Source organism: Zingiber officinale, chromosome 3A (assembly GCF_018446385.1).
Source record: "Zingiber officinale cultivar Zhangliang chromosome 3A, Zo_v1.1, whole genome shotgun sequence".
Classification (NCBI taxonomy): Eukaryota; Viridiplantae; Streptophyta; class Magnoliopsida; order Zingiberales; family Zingiberaceae; genus Zingiber; species Zingiber officinale.
Window position 1 is genome coordinate 120,066,373 of NC_055990.1, and position 5,633 is coordinate 120,072,005.

The following is a 5,633-nucleotide window of genomic DNA, read 5'->3' on the forward strand; positions in this document are numbered from 1 at the left end:
GTGCAGGATGTTATAAAGCTTGATTCTGATAAGGGCTTGTAAAATGGAGGTCTTAATCGATTCTAGGATGAATAGTATTATGTTGCAGAGCCTATCTTTAACCCGAAAAAATGAAAAACAAACGACAATAGGTCCTTAAAATTGCAAAATTCTTAAAAGGCAGACTTAACTTTCAAATTTCTCAAATGGTGGACATATTTTCTATTTTATCCCTCTTGCCAACTACTATGGTGTTGCATGTTGTGCGTGGATCATATATGTATTTAAACATTCATTGAAGCACATTTTACTTGCATTTCTTGTATTTGGTTTATGCTATCGCAATCCTTTCTATCATTTTATCAGCATGCTACTTGTTTTGTCCAGAGATCTACACATCTTTGTCTTTTTATTGATAGGGCGAGATAAGAAGCGAAAATGGACAAAGGACACGAGACGTAGGTCTTTCCGGAAGCAAGATTGGGCAGGCCGTGCCTACCAAGCACGCACAACCATGCCATCTCCTTTGCAAACCATACGACATAGCCATTCCAGGAAGCACACTCGTGCTTGGCACCTCAGTAGGGCACACAACCCAATCGTGCCTCCTCGGGTCAGCAAGGCACACAGCCTAGCCATGCCTAAGGCATGGTTGTGCCTCAACGTATGTCATGTGCACAACATGGTCGTGTACATGGCCCCGACCCTATATAAGGGGAACTCCTCCCCTTTTCTTGGGGAGAAAGTTTTCTCCTTTGGAAGAAGACTATCCTCGGTAGCTGTCATCGTTTAGGGACTTTTAGGATGATCCAAAGCTATTTCCACCTTCTGCTCTCCTCCCAAGTGAAAGATTGGATCTTAAAGTCTTCATTGTCATCTTAGCTAAGTATTTCTCTTCCTTTCTCCTTGATTTGGTTGTAGAATGCTTCTTCAATGACTTCGAGTCTTATTCCTTTGTTTATGAAGTAGATTCTCCTATTTCTAGGACTAAGAGAGTAGTTATGATGTGAATTCACTACAGCAAAAACTGCAAACGACAACACCCCTACGACAACAGTTTTAAGAGAAAGCGTTGCGTATTTGCTCAAAGACAACGGTTTTTGCCAAAACCGTTGTCTTTGAACTCCCCATTAAATATAAAAGATAATGGTTTTAGCAAAACTGTTGTCATTGAGCGACTTTTTTTTAAAACGACAATACTTTTTACAATAGTTTTATAAACCGTTGTCTTTATCCACGTTTTTAGCGGCTACGACAACAGTTTTGAAAAAACCGTTGTAATTAAATTTGGTCATTTCCCCCCTTAGCTGTTTTCCTTTCCCTCGCTATTTTCTTTTCGGCACCGTGTTTTCGCGTTCCCAAACCTAAGCCATTTATCTTTCCCTCTCCTCATACGACGTTGTGCTCCTTCTCGTTTCCTGGTGAGCGGCGGCGTTCTCCAATGGACTGCCGAAGATCCAGACGCACGGGAGGGAGAAACCGGAGAACGAGATCTGCCACGACGACAACGCGCGGCCGGTGAAGGCGAACACCATCGACGAACTACACTCCCTGCAGAAGAAGAGGTTGGCGCCGACCATCCCCATCAAGGACGGGGCGCATCAGGGCAACGCTGCCTTCGCCACCATCTTAGAGGAGGAGCGCCAGAAGCTCCAGCTCCAATCCATCAGGCCAATATTTAATCTCCAAACAAACATCTCTTTCTCAATAATAAAAAAGGGGGAAACATCCAGATTCCTTGCCGGATACTGGTGGGCCACCGCCAGATCGATTTTTCTAAACCTAAAAGGAAACAATTCTTGAGAACAAGAATCCTTGAAGCACCTAAACCTCGGTTGAAGAATCCTCCTGCTACCGAAGAGCCAAAAAAGAACAAGAAGATCATTGTTGAAGATGAGATCGATGTGAAGTATAAATCATTTAAGAAATTTGATACTGTTAAAGAACACTCGGATCACTATTTCAGCATCCCAGAGCATCTCGATGGTGTTCCGTCTTGTCGGGAAATTAAGGTAAGTGCCATCACTCTTAGGGATGATAATTTCCATTGATATGGTTATCTGAATCTACCCACCACGGTCGGTGTTATATGATCGATTGCATAAATAATGGAGATGAGATTGATACAGAAGTATAGCCTGGCAGTAGGGCAGGGATGTGGCAACAAATGATGATAATTTCCTAATCTCTTTTTATTGACAGCCTTCAAAAAATTGGGCAAAAAGGATTCAGCTTGAGTGGAAGCTTCTAGAGAAAGATTTACCTAGTAAGATCATTCTATTTTAGGTATTTAATTTAGATATGTTGAATTCCGACTTTATATTCTTTTGTTTATTACAATTGTTTTACACTATAAATTCTCTGATTGTATCAAATGCTTGTATAAGTCTACTGTTTGTGAAGAGTTCTTTTTTATTTTCTTTTCAAAATGCTTTTATTTAGTTATTAGGCTTCATTAACAATTTATAATCAAGTAGGTTGGAAACGCTAGAATTTTAGATGTAAATAAAGTTTCCTTAATTTTCTGGTCTAGGGAAAAAAGATACCCAAATAAGTTGAAATATCTAATCATCCATGCAAGAGTATTGGCTTCTATGAACCCAAATGATTGTTAAATTTCATATGTAAATACAATTCGTAGATCAACTTCTGCACTTGGCATAATTCTGCATATCTAGAGGATTCAGATATCCAAAACATGTAAACTAGAAGAAGAAAAACTCTCTTTTACATGAAATAATTGGAAGGATCGCAGGTGCATCCGTACTACGCCTGAAGAACTGGAGGATTTCAGTACTCCGGACTTCACAATTTACAATGCTGGCCAGTTTCCATGTAATCGATACACACACTACATGACTACCTCCACCAGCATTGATCTTAATCTTGATAGGAAAGAAATGGTCATCCTTGGCACACAGTATGCCGGGGAGATGAAGAAGGGTTTGTTCGGTGTGATGCACTATCTAATGCCTAAAAGAAACATTATCTCCCTGCACTCTAGCAACAATTTGGGCAAAGATGGTGATGTTGCCCTCTTCTTTGGACTATAAGGTAAGTGTTGGTCGGACGAGATTCTGGCGCATCACCTGCCCATTGCATGGTTACTATACTACCCTTTGCAACTTAACTAGAAGCATTCCATGTGTAAATGTGTAGAATTATGTTACACTGCAGTGTTTTCGCCATATGGCTTCTTTGTTCTTATGACTTTTGCTTTGTTGTTTTAGGCACAGGGAAAACTACTCTGTCTACAGACCACAACAGGCTTCTTATTGGCGATGATGAGGATTACTGGAGTGAAAATGGTATTTCAAACATTGAAGGAGGTTGCTATGCAAAATGTATCGGCCTAACAAAGGAGAAGGAACCTGACATTTGGAATGCCATCAAATTTGGAACCGGCAAGTGCCCTATCAAACTCGACATGCACTTTGAACTGGAACCATTCATATTTTTTTTGTCCTAATGTTTGCAAATTTCTTGCAGTGTTTGAAAACATCGTTTTCGATGAACACACTAGGGAAGTAGACTACTCTAATAACTCTATTACAGGTGATTAACAAGATGAAACAAACTTCTTGAGTGAATTGGTATTGTGTGAAAGGAAATCTGGTTCAATGGAATTGTTGATGTTGCAGAGAACACTCGAGCTTCATATCCAATTGAGTATATTCCTAATGCGAAGATACCGTGTGTTGGTCCGCACCCTAAGAATGTCATCCTCTTGTCATGTGATGCTTTTGGCGTGCTTCCACCAGTTAGCAAACTTACTTTACCGCAAACAATGTATCACTTCATCAACGGTTACACTGCTCTGGTGCATAGTCCATTGCATCAAGCACATCGTTATGTCTTGGAAAATGATGTTGACATTGATCCTTATATCGAGTAATTCTTTTACTTATTAATATTTATTGCACTGTTCTTACGTTTTACTAATTAACTTATTAGTATTCTATTAGTTAACTTATCCCTAATCTGTTCATTAGGGATAAGTTCAGATTTGTGGATCCACAAACCCTTCCAGTAATGCCATATGTATCCAAACTTGACAAAAATGAAAAGACTGAATACTTGAATAGCTAGGCAAGTGTTTTGACTGATAGGCTGAGTGGTGCAACAAAAAATCAGCTAGTTTTGGCACCTCACAATGTTGGGTAAATAAATATTACAATTTTATTTTTAATAGATTTATTTCAACAATTCTGTTGCATTTATGCATTAACTCTGTTTTGTGCATAATTGTCATTGGATTTTGACTGTAATCGACCCTTATGTGGAGATGGTTTATTTGTTCGATTCATTTAATCATCACAATCATTATGAGGACTAGAAATATGTAGTGGATATGTGAGTACATATTTGTTTTTTAATTAAGCATTTAATTTAATTTATTAATCATACGTCAACTCTTGTTGTACAAAGGACCTTGAAATTGTTCAATTCGAACAAGCAAAGGAAAGGGAAAAAGAAGCCTATGTGGGAAGTCGTAAAGGTTTGTATATTATATATACACACATATGTTTACTTGTGATTAATTTAAAAATATTTAACTGTGCATTATTCGTTGATAATTTTTTGTTAACATAGGGTCCTTAACAACCTGATGTTAAACAATGTGGGTTTTATGTGATGAAATTTATGAGAGAAATTATTGAAGGAAATGCTACCGGTGAGAAGGATTCACTTAGCTCAATGGTAATATTTGACATATTCTCAATTTTCTCAAATAATTTCTTTTATTTGACTTTGCTTCTTCATTACTGATTTTTTTTACTAATATAATCTGGGTTTGTTAACAGTTCATGAAAACAATTTACTCCAATGAAGAAATTGACGAAGTGCGATCCGAATGGGCAGATTACGTACTAGACTATATTCATTACTAGGTATAAATTACTAGACTTCAAAAGATGGTTGAACACTTTGTTTGTGACTCCATGACTTATTGATTTTGATTCCTTAGTGCTAATAATTTGTTTGTTCACAGCTAGCTATCTCCTTTGCTCAATACTTCATTCTTGCATTTCTACCATGAGCAGAATTAGCTGACATTTCCCTTATTTATTGCCTCTCTTTGTGGTCCAAAATTAATAATGGCTGGGTTGTGTGAGTAGCTGACATCTATATACTGCAGTTTGATTTCTTAATAGTTTGCTCTATATACTTTTGCTTGGATGAGTAGTGTAAATTACCCGTGAATTGCACGTGCATTGCAGCTAAATTACCAAGAGAAATCATTGTTAAAGAAAGAAGTGACAATATAGTTAAGGGTAAGAAAAGAGATTTTTTCATTGAGAAGGAGAAGTTAGAGTTGTCTTCCCCCTCTAAAAAGAAAAGAGGATTCTTGCTTCCTCTTTTCATTAAGGAGAAGTAAAAGAAATGAGAAGGAAAAGTACATTTTCCCCTCCTCCTCTCATGATGAATAAAAGGGAAATTTAAGAAGAAAACTCATTTTCTTCTCTTCCTCCTCCCTCCTCTTCCTCACTGTGACCAAGGACCTTCCCCTACCTCTCCTTGCCGAAACCCAAAAACAAAGAAGACCCCTCTCTAGGAAGGCTCCACAAGCAAGATCCCTTTTCCTTAAGCAAATAAGGATGTAAGTATTCCCTCACCTGTGGTACAAGTTGCTTACGGTATTTCTCGAAAGA

At 38.1% G+C, this 5,633-nt stretch overlaps 1 pseudogene; it reads left to right on the forward strand.

Annotated features, from left to right (window-relative positions):
* The first annotated feature begins 627 nt into the window (after positions 1–627).
* LOC122050617 lies at positions 628–4,871 on the forward strand (annotated as a pseudogene).
* Positions 4,872–5,633: the final 762 nt, after the last annotated feature.